At 40.6% G+C, this 21,271-nt stretch overlaps 1 long non-coding RNA gene across 1 annotated transcript; it reads left to right on the forward strand.

Moving 5' to 3' along the window:
- Window positions 1-12,283: 12,283 nt before the first annotated feature.
- LOC120398643 lies at window positions 12,284-19,255 on the forward strand. Its single transcript, XR_005594595.1, has 3 exons — window positions 12,284-12,333; window positions 15,939-16,057; window positions 19,133-19,255. It is a non-coding gene; the product is annotated as an uncharacterized LOC120398643 (long non-coding RNA).
- The last annotated feature ends 2,016 nt before the right edge of the window (window positions 19,256-21,271 follow it).

Here is a 21,271-nt window from a genome sequence, read left to right on the forward strand (position 1 = left end):
TTTAAATCCACCTTACACATGTATAAATTACTACACAAGGAGCAAGACACTGGGAAATCAGGTTCAGTTAGTTCGTGCAGACTCAGTATTAGGATTCCAGAGTTCCTACCCACATTCAGTTCAGTGGAGCATAGCCCTGTTCAACAGACTGAAACAAAACATTAGCTAACCAGGGATTCTGGGACCTGCTGCAGAATAAGGGCAAGGCAAGGATTAGAAAATGGTATAACATCAACAACCATCTCTAACAATTCAAAGAGAAATTAAGAAAACAAATCCTTAAGGCCTGGGCATCTGAGACCTAGTAGGTCCTAGACTGGTATGATTTTTCAGTAAGGCCAAAAAAGTTACATATGGAGGAATAAAGCCCTTTATGAGTTTCAAAAACTATTTTATTATTGCCAGAAATTTTGTATTCAGAAAGAAGCGACAAAGAGCCCCAACGGTTAGTTTTGCTTTGCACTTGAATTTTTTTCACAGCTCTCTAAAATATTTCTCTTTGTTTGGGTTCCAACTTCTGGAGTGCCAGCTGAATTCCTTATGTTTTATATTTGATTTTTTTAAAAAAAGAGTATGCTTTGGTGCAAGTTTTATGTAGCTTACCCTTTATGTACTCTTACTGATTTCTGTGTAAGCTTTAATTAGCCTATATGTATTGCACTATATGCTTACATATACTCCATTGCGATCAGTGCTGTTTATGAACATTGGCAGTGCCATACTGGATCAAACCAGTGGTGTTCAGTGTCCTGACATCAATAATGACTAGTACCAGCTGGTTATGGGGCAGTCAGAAGTAACCCCTCCCACGAGGAAAATTTCTAAAACCTCATTAGGTTCTGCCCAAAAGCATGAGGCTTCATATGCCTTCAAAAATCTGTTATTACTCTGGATATCCTTGTTATTCATAAATTCCAATCCTTGTTTGGAACTTGCTAAGTTCCTGGCCTTGATAATGTCATATGACAGGGAGTTCTGCAACCTAATTCCTTTGTTTTGTTATAATTCAAGATAATTTGTTATAATTTGTGCTACTGTTGTGTGCTCTGTTAGTAATCTGTTAGCAAACATTAATACTTTTAGTCCTTTACTTTCTGTATATTTGATTAATGTATTAACTATTCTTTAGAATCTTTAGGGGACACACACACACACACACACACACACACACACACACACACACACACACACACACACACACACACAGCAGATAGGAAAGAATAACTATGGGGGGAGAAAGACCCACTGAAATATATTATCTTGTTAGTCCTCTCAACTGTTAGTCATGTTTTTACACACAAATCAGGTAAACTGAGAATGTGTAAAATGACTTCAAAAGGTGTTTCTTTTGGCAAAAGTTCTCTTTGTTTGGAAACCCTATATAATGACACTGGTATGGGAACTCAGTTGGGGAATGAAATCTACCGCGTTCCTCTAGATACAGTGGAGAAGAGACACACAGAAAACTCTTTATCATCATCATCATCACCACCACCACAGCAGTAATGTATCTATTTTTTCTGTATTTTGTAAAATGTACTAATCTCTGATTGATAATCTGTGATTAACTAATTCCAGTTGAGCCTGTTATTTGACAATCTTGAGTCATCATTAACTCAGACATGTAACAGCTCTGTAGTAAATTTCTTGTTTCATTTGCTCCCCTTCTAAGGAAATAAAACACACATAAAAGTAAAAAAGTGAAACAATTGTACTGAATTTGCACCACTTTTTCTCCCATTGTTGGAGGAATTACAAGGAATGGAAAATAGGGCTAAAGATCTTTGGTAAACCCTAGTTCCAGTCTCGCAGCTCTTGGGTAATTCACATGAAATGCCTTCTTCTCCAGATACCATCCTTCCAAACCAGCACTGATAGCACAGCTGATCAGTGTCCATACAGTTGTTTCATTTCCCTATCGCAGCTCTCCACTAGTTCCATCTCTGAGGGAAAAAATCTGTAGAGAGAGATTTAATGGGGCTATGGTACCTGAGGTAGCAGAAAGCCTGTGTTAAAGGCCATTGCTATAGAAGTGTGCCACTTACGGTAAATTCTCCTTATTGTGACCCTATTTCATGCTAACCGCCCACCCCCACATAATGCCACATGGATTTAATACACACAAATTTGTTAATATGTATTATGTGCAGGAGGGCAACATGTTGTGTGTTTACTGTTCTGATTTTTGCCATAGTAAACAGGATTAACCTAAATTTGCTGTCCTCTGTGCCATTTAGCAGAGAGGAAATTATGGTTCCTTCTGAGCTAGCTCTAACAGAGGTGTAGACCACGCTGTTTCTTAGGGCAGAAAAGTGTTAAGTGACTGCTTTATGTGAGTGGCTACACAGGAAGTACAGTTAGGGCTAGAAGGGGAGGGCATTTGTGGTTTGCAGTTTGCTTAGGGCAGCAAAAGCCTTAAAGAAGGCCCTGGCTCTTAAAAACAATAGCTGGCGGGTAGGTAGTAGAATGTCAGACTCACCAAAACACACTTCCTCCAAACAGTTCAACTACCTCTATTTTTAAATGAGCTTGTAAAGAGAGAAGCGGAGGAAAAAAGTTGGCACCTTATATACAAGACCTCTGTTCTGAAAAGGCCATGAATTATGTAAGCAGCTATTATTACTGAAAGCTAAAACAATTAAAGATGTAATAAAAGATTGCAGAAAAAGTTATTTGATGCCAGAGTCATCAGAGCTATCATCAGCTAACCATTCTGAAGGGTAATGTTCTTATTAACTGCCAATAATATCCATCCATTAAAAAATTAAACAAACATATTAGATTATTAAGTAACAGTTTATGCCTTCAGTGATGCTTTTGTATGCACCCTTGGTGTATTAAAGATTTCTAGTGGTGCATAAACAGATTCTTAATTAATGAACAAACATAAAAGACCCAGGATTTATGAACTCAGTGCAAAAACTGGAAACAGCATAATCCGTTTGATCTTATTCTTTGTCCTTGATCAACATGTCACTGTCTATATATCTGACTCTGGATAATTACTGAGTAAAAATGTGATAAGCAACATCACTTGGTGCACTGTATATTACACCAGGAGAAGTAAAACACAGCTGTATTTTATCTGTGCTTGTTATACTGTAGCTCTGTTAGGCTTTTTAAAATGCAATACTCATTTTTTGTCATTCACGAATATATTAATGAAACCAAACCAAACAAACACAGAACCAAAGTCCTGCCCTCTGTTTCATGCACCAGTTGCTCCTTTTTGCCATTGCGCCACCATGCTCAGGGTACACTCCTGTTTCCAAACAGGGGACTCTTTGGGGGTCCATACACCCCAAGGAAATTTGGTATGCTGGATTTATGGTATTGTTATGCAAACAGCTCCACAGGGCAGATGCTTGGCATGAAGTATGCACTAAAGGGAAGAACATGAGCAGCACTAAGGTACCCCCATTCCTCTGCATCAGTTTCCCTGAACCACCACAGATACACCACCTGCATGGCAAGAATTCCCCTTCACTCAAGAGGGACTATGAACAGTAACTGGGAGAGAGGGCAATTTCCTGCAATAGCCTGGCAAAACTTTATCTAATTAAACTTAATTCAATAAAGGTTTAACTTAATACCTTTGGGGTCAATTGTATTAAAAATGCATTTGTTTATATGTTATAGGGGGATTGTATGTAACTTTTCTAGGGGATTTACTAATGTAAACCTTGGGGATATGTTAGGACCGTCAAAGAACTGTTTGGGAAAATGTGTGAAACAGGTTTCCTAGGAGGTGTTGTGAGCTCTTTTGAAGTTATATCCTGGGAGAAAAAGTCATTATCTACTGATTTCCTGCTCCTGAAAACTCCAGGCCAGAGATCCCTGAACAGTATAAAGGGTGGACTAAACTTGTCATGGGTGCACATAAAAGCTAAGGCTGTTATGAACTTGTGACCATAGAAGAGACTCTTTTGTGGTGTGGGAAGGACTAATCACCTGCCAGAGCTCATGCTGGCTTCAGACTGATCTCTGATTAGCTTAATAGCCATGTCTATACGAGAAAGCTCACAGCAGCACAGCTGTACCCATGCAGTTGTGTTGCTGTAAGATTTCCTGCTCTATGGGTTTGGCTACACTTGCAGCTGTACAGCGCTGGGAGTTAAAGCTGTCTTCGTACAGCTGTGTAGGGAAAGCGCTGCAGTGTGGCCACACTGACAGCTACCAGCGCTGCAGTGTGGCCACATTTGCAGCGGTGTTGGGAGTGGTGCATTATGGGCAGCTATCCCACAGGGCACCTCTTCCCATTCTGGCACCGTGGGTTGTGGGAAGGAGGCAGAGGGTGCAGGTCATTCTGGTTCTTGTCCCAACACCCCGTGATGTATCGCTTCACATCCCAGCAATCCCTGTGTTTCCATCCACATTTGGTGCCATCTTTGCACAGTTTCTGTGCAGCGTGATTCTGTGTTCCATTTTGGTCTGTGGGAAATGGAGCCCGAACTGCTGAGGAGTATGCTGACGAGTCTCGCCACCACATCACGTTTGGCAGTTGAGCTATTCCTTAAGATCCAAGTGACAGTGAGGAGTCCGACGATGATAGCGAGTCACGTAATGCGTGCGACACGAAATTGCTTGTGGCATTCACAGACATGCTCAGCACCGTGGAACGCCGCTTTTGGGCTCGGGAAACAAGCACTGAGTGGTGGGTTCACAGCGTCATGGAAGTCTGGGATGATGAGCAGTGGCTGCAGAACTTTCAGATGAGAAAAGCCACTTTCATGGGACTGTGTGCTGAGCTCGCCCCCCACCCTGCGGCGCAAGGACACGAGATTGAGAGTTGCCCTGACAGTGGAGAAGCGGGTGGCTATTGCAATCTGGAAACTGGCAACTCCAGACAGCTACCGATCGGTCGCGAACCAGTTTGGAGTGGGAAAGTCGACCATTAGAATTGTGTTGATGCAAGTTTGCAGGGCCATTAATCGCATCCTGCTAAGAAGAATCGTGACTCTGGGGAACACGCAGGACATTGTGGATGGCTTTGCACAAATGGGTTTCTCTAACTGTGGAGGGGCGATAGATGGGACGCATATTCCTATTCTGGCACCACCCCACCTAGCATCCGAATACATTAATCAGAGGGGTTCTCCAGGCACTTGTGGATCACCGTGGGCGTTTCATTGACATTAACACAGGCTGGCCCGGAAAGGTGCATGACGCACGCATCTTTCGGAACACTGGCCTCTTCAGGAAGCTGCAGGCCGGGACTTTTTCCCCAGACCGGAAGATCACAGTAGGGGACGTCGAAATGCCCATTTTGATCCTTGGAGACCCCACTTACCCATTAATGTTGTGGCTCATGAAACCGTACACAGGGAGCCTTGACAGCAGCAAGGAACGGTTCAACTACAGGCTGAGCTGGTGCCGAATGACTGTGGAGTGTGCTTTTGGCCATTTAAAGGGGCACTGGTGATCTCTGTATGGGAAGCTGGACTTGGGCGAAAACAGCATCCCCGCGGTTATATCCGCATGCTGTACCCTCCATAATATTTGTGAAGGGAAGGGTGAAAGATTCAGTCAGGCATGGACCTCCGAGGTTCAACGCCTGGAGGCTGAATTTGCACAGCCAGAGAGCAGGGCTACTAGAGAGGCCCAGCACAGGGCTGCAAGGATTAGGGATGCCTTGAGGGAGGAATTTGAGGCTGAAAACCAACAGTAATGTTTGTTGCCTTGCACGGGAGTGAAGTGCAGTGGTTACAATGTTAGTAGGAATCTGTGTTTCCTAAGCTGATTTGCAGTGCCTGTTTCTTTCCTGGGCTAAGGTATCTTTGACTTTCTGCAATAACAAAGACTGTTTTCAAAGCCAAAAATTACTTTATTGAAAGACACACAACTTTTTTGGAATCTGAAAGGGCAAGGGGGTGGGGTGGGGAACTGTACAATCACAGGTTTGCATATGTCCTGTCTGGAGTGCTGTGCAATGAGTGCTGCACTTCAGAATGGCTATACTGCATGGTGATGGGGGTTGAATGCAGAGGGTAAGGGTCGTAGTTCTCAGGACTGGTTGGTGAACGTACAGGTGTTGGAGGCAGCTGGTGGTGGTAAGAACCCGGATGCTGGGGAAGGGGATGTGGAGCTAACATGGGGGCACAAGGGAAAGAGCTTTGGGACAAGGGTGGCGGGGGGCGGGGGCGGTAGTGCTCCGCCTGCATGGCTACGAGCACCTGGAAAGAGTCCGCTTGGCGCTCCAGGATGCTTATCAGCCGCTCCGCGCATTACTTCCTTTGCGCTGCATTTTCCTTGCGGATTCTGCTTTCCCTCTCCCTTCACTCCTGCGCTTTTTGATTCTCTGTGAGAGATTGGTGCATCACTTCTTGCAGCATGTCTTCTTTGCTTTTTCACGGCCTCTTCCGAAGGTTTTGTAGTCTCTCAGGCGGTGATAACACAGACAGCTGAGATCTCAAGGTTGCATCTGTAAAGGCAAAATGCAACACTTAACAGAGGCAGCATTGTTTATACCAGACAAAGTAATTCCCCCACAGTTAAGAAGGGCACACTAACAGTCTTCACAATAGCATAATTTTCCCATCCCAAAGAGTGCGCACATAACCCATGGGAGCCCTGAAATGGTGAGTAAGAGGGACTGATTGTTTCATGGCTGTACTGTCCTCTGGATTTCTGTGCGTTGGGGAAAGCAAACAGCTGCAGGGGGCACCTACACTGAACACTCTCCCAACATTTTCCACAGGAATTGATCCTGGAAGATATCTCGCTGCTGCGGGTCACCTGGGAAGCACAGGAGGGTCCTCTACTGCAATGCGGATTCCGCCCTGGCCCCTATGCAGCTTGCCTGTGTGCAGCAATGGTACCCCCACCCCTCGCAGCACAGTGGCGCGGATGCGTTAGCCTGACTGGGACAAGGACCACAGTGGCTCTCCCAATAAACCTGCGCAAGCGCATTGCCCACGCTCTGGCTGAGACTTCTGAAAAGATTACCGAGGCCGATTACCGCGACGTGATATACCACATCAACGCGCCATTCCGCATCTAGGCATGCATGCATGCAGCCCTAACCCTCCCTCCTCTCCTGAAAAATTTCCATCCTGAAAATAAAAGCCGCTTACCGGGAACCTGCTCCTCTGTTTGTCCTCCATCAAGTACTGGCTGCTGCGACTGGCTACCTTCCTCCTGGCTTGAGAAGAGCTCCTGGCTGCATGCCTCCAGGGACTCCGGGGTGTCTCCCCCCACCCCAGTACCCTCACTCTCGCTTTCCTCCTCCTCCTCCCTCCGCTCTGAAGTGTCCATGGTGGTCCTCGGAGTGGAGGTGGGGTCACCCCCAAGTATTGCGTCCAGCTCTTTGTAGAAACAGCAGGTTGTGGGAGCAGCATCGGAGCGGCAGTTTCCCTTGCGGACTTTGCAGTAGGCACTCCGCAGCTCCTTCACTTTAACCCTACACTGCAGCATGTCCCGGTCATGGCCCCTTTCCATCAAAGGTATCATAATTCCTACGGCTGGAGCGCAGCTGGGACTACACAGCTTCCTCCCCCCCAAACACTGATGAGGTCCAGCAACTCGCCATTGCTCCATGCTGGGGCTCGTTTGGCACGTGGAGGCATGGTCACCTGGAAAGATTCACTGATTGCACTCCACATCTGGCTGAGCAAACAGGAAGGGGATTTTTAAAATTCCCGGGGCATTTAAAGGGTGGATCTGATGGTTGGTCACCTGAGGCCAGGGCAGTAGAGTTTGAACTGATGAGCAGAGTGGCTAGAACAGGCATTCTGGGATACCTCCGAATACTTCTGGAGGCCAATAACAACGCTTTTGGTGGCCACACTGGCCGGGCAGCGCTGCATCAGCAGCGCTATAGTCTTTATTCCCCTTGTCGAGGTGGAGTACAACCAGCACTGTAGCCAGGGAGATACAGCGCTGTATGTGCCTTGCAAGTGTGGACGGTGATTCAGTTGCAGCGCTGTAAAGCCACCACCAGTGCTGCAACTCTCCAGTGTAGCCAAGCCCTGAGCCGATGGGAGAGAGCTCTCCCATTGACATAATTAAACCACCCAGAATGAGCAGCGGTAGCTATGTCGGCAGAAAAGCAGCTCCTGCCGACATAGTGTGGTCCAAACCGGCGCTTCTGTCGGTGTAACTTATGTCATTTGGGCTGAGGTTTTTTCACACCATGGAGCAACTATAAGTTATACCAACAAAATTGTTAGTGTAGACATAGCCTTAGTATGCATGTAGGTTCTTTTATTGTTTTAATATGTCTTCTCTGTAGTCTTAAGGTAAAAAATATTACATACGTTTGCAATGAAAGAGCAGAGTGGTAACTTAATTCTAGGCAGTTAAACTGTTATTAGTCTCTGAAATGAAAGCAAGAGGAATACTTAAGCAGATTCTCTTTCTCTGGAAATGAGAGAGTGCAGGCAAGGAACTATTCTGCCTGGTGATATCCTGGTAAGAAAGAAGAGAGACATTGGTCTCCCCCTGAGAGAGGTGCAGGTAAGGAATCCAGAGGCCTGAGAGTGGCTGCCCATGCCAGACCACTGAGGGGAAATACAGATGCAGTTGCCCTGAACTGTGACACTAACGGCTGGATTTTACTTAGTGTCTAATATCTAAATTTTGAAAAAGCACTTCCAATATTGTGCATGTTCAAAGCTAATACGAAGAGCTGTACACTGGAAGCTATGTGCGGTGCACAACAAGTTGTATCAGTACTGCAAAACCAAGGAACTACACTGCATATTCTTGAGTACCATATTGATTATCTATTACTACCTGCATTGCTGTGGGGGCAATGGTTTGTAGCTCAGTGGTTTGAGCATTGGCCTGCTAAACGCAGGATTGTGAGTTCAATTCTTGAAGGGCCCACTTAGGAATTGGGAGCAAAATCAGTACTTGGCCTTGCTAGTGAAGGCAGGTGGCTGGACTTGATGACCCTCCAACTCTATGAGATAGGTATATATCCATATATTATTTACATGTAAGCAGGCAGAAGACACACTTATGTCTCATTGTCTACTAAAAACTGAGTAATTTCAAGTAGCTGTAATCTCTGAAGTTACAAAGTAACGATACTGTTGTGTATGGGGTTATTTTGAGAGTCCCTTTCCTCTCTTCTCAGTTGCCCTCCAGAGACTTATGGGCCACTAAATTTTCTGCATCAGTTCTTCCAATTTCTGTGAAGCACCAGTAGGTGAACTCCCCTCACAATCTTCTCTACTTCCACATACGTATGGGAAGACTCCTAGATCATCCCTTCATGACAATGGTTCCTTGGTTGTTAGGAAATGATGTTTGTGGCTTTGGAGTTGTCCTGGTACTTTTACCACGTCTGATCTTAACAGCTGGAGTTCAGGAAGCTCTTTAGTATCTCTGTCATAGCAGTATTTGTCTTGCTGTTGCCATTGTTTAATTTTTGTCACCTTTCCCCCAAATGATGGCTTCAAAAGTTAATTTGCTGTATGCAGTCCATGTGCAGTGAAAAATGAGATGATGTAGTGGGCTGCTGCCCAGGCCTTCTGTTAGTGCATTTCTCTAGTAGAGCAACGCTATTTGTGGGGTTTTAATTAGTATACTTTTTAAATTGTTTCTTTACACTTGTTTCTGCTTTGCCATTACACTGGATGTGATGTCTGGAGTAGGATGGCAATGTGATATCTTTCTATTCAGCTAATGCTGAAAACTATACAACAAATTCCCAATAGGAAAATGGAGGCCCATTAATTATAATGAGCATCTGAAATTTCATGCTGGGCAAACTGAGCTTTGCAGCAGTTACTGACAGAAGTTTCTGCTCTTGTATATAAGGGGTCTATTTCCCAGTAATCCAAATGGTAATCAGCCATCACAAGGTAAAATTTGTTTTGTCGTGTACATAAATCCATTTCTAGCTTGCTCCATGGCTAACAAGATACTTTGTGTGCTTCTCCTTGCAGACTGGCTAAAAACATATTGCAGCTATGTCCCTGGCTTGTGTCGTCTTTCACCTCACTTCTCATGTTTGGCTAATACAGGATGTGTCAGGCATTGGTACACATGCTTCAGCACCAGTGTGCCTTGTGTGTGTATGTGGATTAGCATTATCAGACACATCTTTATGCATTGTGACGCCGTAGCCTTTATAGAGCCTTTGTACTGTCAGTTCTTCTATATGTCCCACTATTCATGAATATTAAATGGCACATTTCCCATCCCTAACCAGATGACCATTCTGAATGCTTGAATAGCATAGAATCATAAAAAAATAGGGTTGGAAGAGACCTCAGGAGGTCATCTAGCCCAACCCTCTGTTTGCATCTAGCCCAACCCTCTCTATCTGCAGCTTGACTATATCTGTCACAAGAAGGAATTTTGCTTAGTTTATGTGTTCAAGTTCCTGATGAAACACTCCCTTTTTGCTTATGCTGAAGATTTCATAATCAAATGTCTCAGCAATCACAGTCCTTTGTGGTAATGCTGCCCTAGACCAAAACATCTGCAATGAACACCAGCTATGTTGTACAGCCAAGCAATGTTTTAAACTTTCATTAACATTCTTTGAAGAAATTTTGGAGCTGATAACAGCTTTATTCCAAAGGTTTTTGTTCTGTATCTATGTATGACTATGCCCCAGGAGACCCTGGTCATGCTTGGTGCATGAACCACAATGGCTAAGCATTCCTTCTCTACTTGAGCACAGTTTTGTTCTGTTGGATATAGTGCCCTAGGAGCAAATACAGGCTGACCATTTTGTGAAAACGCTGATCCCAATTGGTATTCACTAGCATCACATTGAAGGGTTACAGGTTCTTTTACAGCACAATATATTAGGCATGAATGTCTAGGAACTAACTTTTGGATCTGTTTGAAGCATCTTGTTCAAAATTCCAACACAATCCAGCATCGTTATGGTCCATCTCATAAAGGTGTCATTCACCTGGGAGGAGCCTGGAATGAGTGTGGAGAGATAATTAAGTATCTCAGAAAAGCCCTATATCCTGCATATTTTGAGAACAGGCACTTACAAATTACTCAAAATTTCAGAGCCTGCTTTTAAGCCCTCTGCTACTATAAGGTGTCCCATACATGGTACAGCGGACAGATACAGTCTCAAGTGCTGGCAAATTAGGATGTAGTCATTATCCATTGCTGTATTCCATGCAGCCACTCTGATTGCCATACTTTCTTTGTCCAGACTTATAGCTACTTCATAGTTTGTCACTGAGGCCCTGAAGAAGCTTCACTTTTCTTAGGTATCCCTGCCTGCACTGCAGCAGGGAATGGAATGTTGCTCAGAGTCATTGCTGAAGTGACTCATTGCCTCAGGTCACACATAATGAAGAATTAAAGCAATAAAAAAACCTTTTGGTTTTGCCATGATAATAAGAACTGATATAAAGAGCTGTAGCCAGGAAGCCCCAGTGCACAACAAGAAGATTTATTGATCCTATAAAACCCAGAAACTTTGCTACATATTCTCGAGCACCATCTACTAGAACCTTATCTAAAACTATTTATTAAGGTTGTCAAGTGATTGAAAAAATTAATCGCTATTAATCTTGTGATTAATTGAGCAGTTAAACAATAATAGAATACTATTTATGGTATTTGTATGAGGTGAATTGAAAAATACTATTTCTTTTGTTTATCATTTGTTACAGTGCAAATATTGGTAATAAAAATAATATAAAGTGAGTACTGTACACTTTGTATTGTGTTGTAATTGAAATTAATGTATTTGAAAATGAAGAAAAACATCCAAAATGTTTAATAAATTTCAATTAGTATTCTATTATTTAACAGTGTGATTAAAACTGTGATTAATTGTGATTTTTTTTAGTTAATTGCATGCGTTAATGCGATTAATCAACAGCTCTACTATTTATATATAGACAAAGCATTTATATAACATTTCTGCTTTGGGCAAAAGTTTTGAATTCATAAGAAAACAGTTACTGCCATGGTCACCAGTATGAGTTACCATCCTGATGGGAGATTTCTACCCCAGAGGAGAATTTACCTTAAGTTATAACTCAAGCTGATCAGGAATTCTATGTTCAAAAAAAAAAAAGACAGAAAACACATTCCCCATAATATTAAAATTTTCCAAGGGGAATTTCAAATTTTGCCATTTTTTCAAGTTTTGGTCAGGAAAGTCAAAATAAAATATTTTGTACTGGGTGAGGACAACTCAAATTAGAATATTTTATTTAAGTGAATTAACCTGAAATATTTTGCTTTGAATTAGTTTAAATAAATAAAAACAAAATCCCTGCATTTTCCTATCAGATTGCGTAGTTGTAGTTCAGGTACCTATTTCTCCTAAGACGAAGCATATGTCTTCTAGGATGTACCCAGAATCATATGGCTCCCTGATGATCCATGCAGTTTGATCAGGTGGGTCCAAATTGCATCTTGATAGATTTTGTCCTTCAGAGAACTCTATCACATGAAACCATGAGGGCCCAAACTACAACTCCCATGAGGCAATGTCATGTTTAATGTTTGAAACATTTCATTAGAACAAAAATGCTGACACAAAATGTTTGGACGTTTCTGAATTGCATTTTTTCAGAATCTGTATTTCAAAATTTCAATTTTTTTCTTCTGGGATGGAAACAAGTGTTGAAGTGTCAATTTCCTGCAGGATAAATATTCCAAACTTTGATCAGCTCTAGTTCTTACACACACAATATTTTCCTCAGTTGCAGTAATACATTCAAGCGACCATGACTAGGTGTGCTGAAGGTAGCATGTGGAAAGCATTTGAGAGGGTGACTGAGAAATAAGTCATACTTAAAATGGCAAAATTCACCTCAAGGGGACTTAGGGAACTAGCTGAAGCAATCTTGGAACCATTATCTTCAAGAACTCATGGAGGACAGGTGAGGTCTGAAGGACTGGGGAAAGGCAAACATAGTACTTATCATTTAGAAGGGAAACTAAGAGGACTTGGGGAATTCTAGAACAAGGAGCATAACTTTGATACCTGGAAATATACTGGAACAAATTATTAAACAATCAGTTTGAAAGCACTTTGAGGATAATAGGGAGATGTATAATAGCCAACATAGCTTTGTCAAGAACAAATCATGCCAAACCAACTTAGTTTCCTTCTTTGATAGAGTTACTGCCCTATTGGATAAGAGGGAAGCAGTAGATGGGCTATATCTTGATTTTAGTAAGACTTTGAGACAGTCTTGCATGACATAGTCATAAGCAAACTAGAAAAAATGTGATCTAGATGAAATTACTATAAAGTGGGTGCATAAGCAGTTCAAAGATTTTACTCAGAGTAGATATCAATTGTTCACTGCCCAACTGGGAGATGTATCATGTGAGGTCCCATAGAGGTCCATCCTGGATCTGGAACTATTCAATATTTTCATTTATGACTTGTTTAATGGAGTGGAAAATAATCTTATAAAATCTGCAGATTACACCAAATTGGGAGAAGTTGCAAACGCTTTGGAGAACAGGATTAGAACTGAAAAGGACCTTTATAGATTGGAGAACTGGTCTAAAATCAACAAGATGAAACATAGACAAGCACTAACTACTACTCTTGGGAAGGAAATATGAAATACAAAATGGGAAATAACTGGCTAGGTTGTAGTACAGCTGAGAAAAGATCTGGAGGTTCCACTGGATCACAGACTGAATGACTCAACAATGCGATGCATTTAATCAAAGAGTAATGTTCCAGTATTAACAGGAGTATTGAATGCAAGACATAGGAGATAACTGGTCTGCTGCATTCAGTGCTAGTGAGCCCTCAACTGTAGTACTCTCTTCAGTTTGGGTACCATGTTTTAAGAAAGATGTGGATAAACTGGAAAGAGTCCAGAGGAGATCAACAAAAATGGTAAAAGGTTAAATAAGCTAATCTATGTGGAAAGGTTAGAAAACAGGGCATGGTTAGTCTTGAGAAAAGAAGACTGAAGACCTGTTAATTCTTCAAATATGTTGAGGGTTGTTAAAAAGAGGACAGTGATCAGTTGTTCTCCATGTGCACTGAGCATAGGAAAAGAGGTAACTGGCGTAATTTGCAGGAAGGGAGATTTAGGTTAGCTATTAGGAAAGCTTTCTAACTATAGGATAGTTAAGTATTGGAAAAGGCTTCCAAGGGAGGTGGTGGAATCTATGTCATTGGAGGTTTTTAAGAATAGGTTAGACAAACACCTGTCAGGGATAGGCTAGGTATACTTGGTCCTGCCTCAGCATGAGGTATAGGGGATGGACTAGAGCTCAGACAACCTCTTAAGGTCCCTTCCAGATGTATATTTTTTTATAATTCTATAACTGACGCTGAGGCAATGCCGAAAAGACAATTCACAAAACAATTCAATTGCAAGCAAAAGCCTGCATGCTCAATTTTCACTTGGTCCCTGCCAGAAAACTTACGCATGACCTAAACCTAAATTTAAAAAAAAATCCCTAAAAATTATTTTCTCATTGCGGTCTTTGGCTGCTGTATAAAATTACAACTCTAAGTCTAGAAATAGCTTTAGAGCTGGGAAGGTATACCATGCTTCTTTTGAGGGCACATCCCTTAAGATCCTTAAGACAGTCTTCTCCCTCCGTGTTTGCCTGAACTCTTCAATGCTACTCAAACAGCCATAGTTAAACAGATGCCATTTTCCATCTGTCACTGCAGAAATGCTATTTCTCCCTCCTATAGGATTCCGACTTAACTACAGTGATACACGTATTCATGACTGCTGTGATTCTCTGTAACTACGAAATAACTGCTGACCTTTTAAAAGCTACATTTATGTCAAAGAACAGCAACAGGATGCTTAAGGCAGATCATCTCAGCGCTCTGCTCTCTCTTCCAGACTCTCATTTTCTACTAGATAATGGTGTTATCTATTTAATTACACCTCTACATCGTTAGAACAAATTAGATGTTCCATTTTTGCTCTACACTTTTTCTTTACTACTTTCTGTATTTTCTGATGCTAAGTATTTCTTGCTAATTTTGACAAAAATTCAAATTCTAAAATTATTTTTAAAAGGTTTCAAAGATGTCCTTTTTCTTGTTTCTGGAATATATTATACTGCTGCATTAGTTTCAGAACATCATATTGGTTAATTTCTTTCATGTGTTTCTCCAACTAATATAATTCCTTTTCCAGTGCATGAAAACTAATTAGGGAATATTAAATTGTATCAAAGCTCAATGGGAGCTGAGGATACTCATCACTTCTGAAAAATCGGCCCACTTATTTAAAAAAACTAAAAATGGATTCAGATGCCTATTTTTAGGCAGCCACATTTGAGAATTATAGCCATAGCTTATATTAAACCAAATGTAATGAAATGTATATGTATATAAAATATAACCTTTTGTTCTGAAGGCCCTACAATTACTTTGTATTGTATATGTACTATACAGCCACCTCTCCATGGTATCTGAGTTGACCACTATTTTTCACTATACTTAGAATAGGAGACAACTGTAGTAATGGATGGGAAATGTTGGTTTTTGTGACTTCCATTGTAGGAATCATTCATCTGAAACTAAAATGTAACAGCCTGTGAGGTGGGACAGTAGCTATTCTGTCCTAGTAATGCTAGTCAAGGTTTCTGGAGAGGAAATGAAAAGTAGCATTTCCAACAGTAACCACAGGGAGAATTTTAATAGATCCAAATTGGAATTTGGCTAAGAAACCAGGGATGTCATGTTATTCTTGTGAAAAATGTAATGTAATCTTGTTACTTCAAGTGTTTGTGCCCTCAATTTTATAGTCTTATGCAAACTGTTTTCCTCTCCCTCTCCCCCAAAAACAAACAATTCAGTTAATGCAATTCATTTTTTCTGCCTTAGCAGGAAAGTCATATACTGTAAAAAGAAGCACAGATATAAAGAGGAAAAAAATAAGCAAAGTGTCTGAAAACCAGTAAAAAGCCACAATTAAAAACAACAATTATACAAAACACATTTCAAAGAGGTACATGACATTTGTTTTATCTACTTTCCTAATGTTCCTTATCCACAGGGTTGACACAGTTGCTCAATGATGGAGTAAGCAAACAGATTAAAACAGTATCAGTTGACTGAAATTGAAATTGGGAATCCAAAACAACAAGTTGCTCTTCAGCTACACCCTACTTCAATGTAAGTGACACAGATTATGCCAGATAAACTTTTGGACATTAGACAAGCTATAGAAGTAATGTCATTATATGCCATCGGCATGGGAAACTATGTACAAGTTGTGTTTATTAAAAAGGCTTTCAAACTTGCATAGCCTACAGGCCAAATCTCAAGATGCAAGAATGGGTCTCAACATTGTGAAAGATAATCAGTTTGTCCAGTATTTGAAATTTAATTCTATAAATATGAAAAGGGGAAAAATGGTTATTGGCACAATAATTTGTGACCAAATGGCCCAATTCCAACCCAATACAGGGAAAAGAAAAGTCATCCACCATGTATGAGGGAGACATATAGCCGATGTGTGAGACTTTAAAGTTGGTTAAACAATGGCTACACAAGAAAACAACATTGACATGGGGGATGCTGAACACATTTACATACCTGGAAGACAGCTTCCAGCCTGTTGGAACTGCAGTGCTCTGAAAGCAGTAGAATCAGAAGAGGAGAAAGTGATCTCTCATGCATTCCAACGGTATTATCTAGAACAATAGTTTTCAAACTTTGTTTATTTGTGGCCCCCTAAAAAAACTTCAAATGGAGATGCAGACCCCTTTGGAAATCTTAGACATAGTTAGTGAGCCCCCAGATTGAAAATCACTGATCTAGAATATATTTTGTGCCAAAGAACAATGCATAAAATATATATATTTGGAGAACAGCATTAGAGGAAACTATAAGAAGTCAAAATGAAGGTGGTGAAAGGTGCTTTGCCAAAGCCGCATCAAGACTTCAAGCAGCTGCAGACTGAAAAAAGTGTTTGAGAAAACTCCTGAAGGTGCAAGAAAGAAACTGTCAGATTTAGAAAAGAGACAACTGAAAAGGTGTTAAAATATTGAGGGACTCAAGAGTGCAAATGAAGATCTGATGGCAAAAAAGATCAAACTGATTTCACAGGAACTTTGGATGTACCTTGGCAGTAAAACAGACAAAAGCCAGAACCAGCAAGAAAAAATACTTTCTGCCTTCCATTCTTGGTGAGTCAGACACCAGAACTGAAAATAAGCAAGGGAAACAGTTGAACAAATCCACGAAGAAAAAAGTTGATAATAAAATTCCTTCAAATCATAGTAATTCTGAGGAAACCCAGACCTCCTTAACAATATGGCAGGTATAAGATGACAAGCAATCTTTTGAAATGCCCATAGAAGAACACGCTCTGACTAGGGCAGAAAGTCTGTGAGACTATAATAATGATGGTGCTTTGCATGAGAACTAGGAACAGAAAACTACAGAAGAATATATTTCTTAAATATTGTTGTGTTTGTAAGTGATTGGAGGAATAATGTAACTGTGTCCCACCAACTGTAACCTCAGCACTAAAGAGGTGCTCAATGTAGTGCACGAAGTGTTAGAGTGTCCAGCAAACTGCTGGAGCTCTGCTTAAAAAAGAATTAATCCTGTATGAGTGTCCTGAATTCATGGTCAAACACAATACACTAACTAGACAGAAGCTAGACTTGGACTTTTTAAACCACCTTGTAGTTGAGGATGAATTGAAAATAGAACCTGAACACGAATTGTCACCTGGGGTTTTGGACCAAAATCCACATTTCCAAATCAGGAAGGAGAAAACTGCTGATAGAGGGAGAAGAAGAGGAAAACAAACCCTTTCTGTGGAAAGGGAGAGCAAGCGTTTCACCCTTGGCTACTTTTACAGTGCACATCAAAGTGACCAGGAGAAAGCCCTGGGAAGATAGGGCAAGTTCCGGCACAGAAGAAAGAACCCAACCTTCAAAAATCCTTATCCCTATCCCTTTCCTTCTAAGAGCCAGGAAAGAATCTCTGTCCTGATGCATTGTTTCATTCTCCTGTGAAATTTAGACTTATACCTTCTTTTCAAGCATTTTTGTTATCTTGTACTTGCCTTCTTTAGAATACTGAATAGTTCCCCTGTCATATTGCTTTGACCTGTTTCACTTTGCAGCAAGTACAACAAATGTAATCCCGCAAGCTGTAAATGTAAATACTGGATATTTATTCCACTTAACCTGATGACTAAAAATATCAAGAAGCTGCAACCCAGCTATTACTGCTTCCTCTGCAACTCTGCTTCAAGTATTGACTGTAATCAGAGACAAGGCTGAGAGCAAACAATACTGCTCACACAACTCACTCTATCCAGAACCTCGTAGAATCAATATCTAACACCATCACATCACGTCTTCCCAAGACTAAAACTTGCTGAGAAAAATTATGTGGAAAGCTTGTAACAGTGTCACCTGTTGATCTGCGCCATACCCAGTATATGGATATAAATTCTCCCTCCACCAGAAGTCAAGAGTGAGAAGCGCCTCCTCTAGCACTAGGAACAAGCTCAGCAGCTGCACTTCCTGGGCCTCAGGACTTGAAAGATCTAAACATATCTAAGCCCTTCATTTCAAGAAATGGCTCTAATTTTAGTCACCAAATTCCCCAAAAAATTCAATATGAAACTGTTTTTTCTCTTTTATTGCTATAAATACTAAAAAAAAATCACAAAACAGTTATCATAAAAGGTTTAGAGAAAGAATAAAGGAATTAATCCCACAGCATTTTAAGCAAAGCTGGTTACATTTTTCCCATATCAACATGTTTTTAAAAAAAAAAAAGAAGAAAATTGGCTTTTCAACCAAAACAGTATGTTTAAAATTTTCATTTTGATAAAAATTCTCTTTTCCATCAAAAAATGAAACCCAAAAATGTTTCAAGTTAAATTGTTGTTTTGGGGAGTAAAATAAATTTTCAGTGAAAATTTTTGATTTTTTTGTTCAGTTTTGGATAAAATATTCCTTTTATCTTTCAAAGACTTATTTTTGTTAATTTTCCTTTTTTTAAAGCAGAAAAGTGAATTTGTATTGAATACTGTTTGCCAAAACCAGTCAAAAACAATGTAGTGGAAAATTAAAATATATATATATTTTTAAATATTTCCCATGGGAAATAATTGTCATTATTCAACCAGATTGAATGTAAATTTCCTGCATAGATACATTTTTGTGTGTGTGTCTCTGTGAATCTGTGTTACATGTTGCATCCCAACTTGGGCTTTCATAGGTTGCAAGATATGGCTCTAACCGAGGAAGAAACATGTCACCTATTTCCCCTTTTTCCTTGAGAGAAAAAAAGCAGCACCTTCCCACCCCACCTACCAGGATCAAGCATTGTATCACAGCATGGATGAATTACAACTTCCGCACCAGTCTTTTTTTTTTTAAAGGCCCCCCATTTGCAATGTCACTTTCTGTTACTCTGGAGCAAAGCTTCACCCCTTACTCATCACACGGTTCTCAGTTTCCCCTCCTATTATCCAACATCTATATGAAGCGTTTGGGAAAGCTGGTGAGGCAATACAAGTTGAAATGTCAGGAAAATGCAGATAATACTCAGCACAAGATTCCCTTTACATCCAATGTAAATAGTACCACATTCAGTTTCCTCAATGCCTTGCTGAAGTCACCTGTGGATGAAGAGCAGAGGGCGTGGACTCCTGAATGGTATTAGCTGTCCAGATAGTTTTTTGCTGCCATGGCTAGCAACACCAAAAAAACCACAACACCACAGAGAGGCTTGTCCGCGAAGAAGATAGAACTTTTCACAGGAGATGGGCCTAGAGTATGGAACTCATTGCCACAAGATGAGAACAAGCAGTTTCAGAACTAAATGCAAATCTTATTTCCCAGATGTAAAATTTTACACAAAAAAGTCGTCACACATACTTTCAAACCCACCCTATAGTAGCATCACAAGGTGTACTTTGCATATATCTTTAACAGGGATACAGCATACATATGGCATTATGCCATTTCTGTGCATTTTATTACATGGATTTTATTGTTTTGTATGCTTTTGTGATCTACTGTAGACAATTGGACCTTCATATATTTTCAGTAAATGTCTTCCTCTCCAATATTTATGCATTACTCCAGACACTGACAGTAATAAACCAGATTCATGACTAATTTTCATTAGCAGATCATTTAACAGCATGATGTAGACAATTATACTTAATTTTATATCTAAACATCAATATTTCATCCTATCTAGAAAGCAGCAGCAGTAACACATGCAAGGTTTGGTCAAGGGCAAATAAGGTAAACTTTGAAAGTAATGAATATTTGTACTAACAACTGCATTTGTTTTTCTACACACTTTCCCACAGGCTAATTTCCTTGCAGAAATATTAGTAAAGCTTGCTTGCTAAGACCTCTCTGTCAGCAAATACCATTACTGCCTCATTAGCTGTCTTTGATTTTCACAACAAAGTTTTTGCTTGTTTTTTCAGAGCAATCTTATCTATATCAAAATTGTAATATCAGGAGTTTTGAGTATCCAGTGGGTGGATTTTGTAGGTTATAAAATATATGAAAAGTTGTGGCGTTCCTTTCAATTCCTTTCAGTTTCTTAGTAAATATCAAGAAAAAAATTAAATCTGCTAAACTTCAGAGCTGGCCTTCTCATGCACAAAACACTATTAATAAAGCAGTGATATGTTGTCAGTGGTTTATAAAAGAGGCTCCCACAAAAAATCTCTCTTTTTGTCTGTGGTAAACTCTGTAATAATGGCATGTGTGCCACAGTAGGGAGACAATGACAGACTTAGAAATCTATTCAGGTTTTTTTCTTGTATAAGCAAAAATATCCACTCCACCTCATTCAATGGGGATGAGGAAGATCTCTTGAGTGGACAGCAGGGAATGAACAGAGCTCTGTGGCTTGTGTGTGGTGATATAAGTGTTCATGCATGGTAGGACATGGGGTGCCCCCTTCATCGGATCCTGCACCTCGCAATCGGTTGGGGTAGGGGAACTGGGTCAGCAGATTGGCTCTCAGCCGTGACACCCCCAAACCTTCCCTGTTGCTCTATAGCATGCTTAAGCTCAAGTGGCTTTTTCAAAAGACATTTGCTCCTGGGAATCTCTAAACTTGTTTTTTTTTTCTGTTTAAGCAAAAAAATCCTCTGTCATAACTGTGACTGAGGAGGGAAACAGCAGTGCTTGGCAAACAAATGCATATGGCATATGCTTGCTGGAAATTTTCATACTTTGCTCCTGAAAAAATTCACTGAGGGTGAGATCCTGGTTCCATTGAAGTCAATGGCAAAATTCCTATTCTCTTTAATGGGGGCAGGATTTCATCCATAGTGTATAAATAGTATAAATATATTTGATGTTCATAATTTGAAATAGGGATTAA

Source organism: Mauremys reevesii, linkage group 2 (genome assembly GCF_016161935.1).
Source record: "Mauremys reevesii isolate NIE-2019 linkage group 2, ASM1616193v1, whole genome shotgun sequence".
Lineage (NCBI taxonomy): Eukaryota > Metazoa > Chordata > Testudines > Geoemydidae > Mauremys > Mauremys reevesii.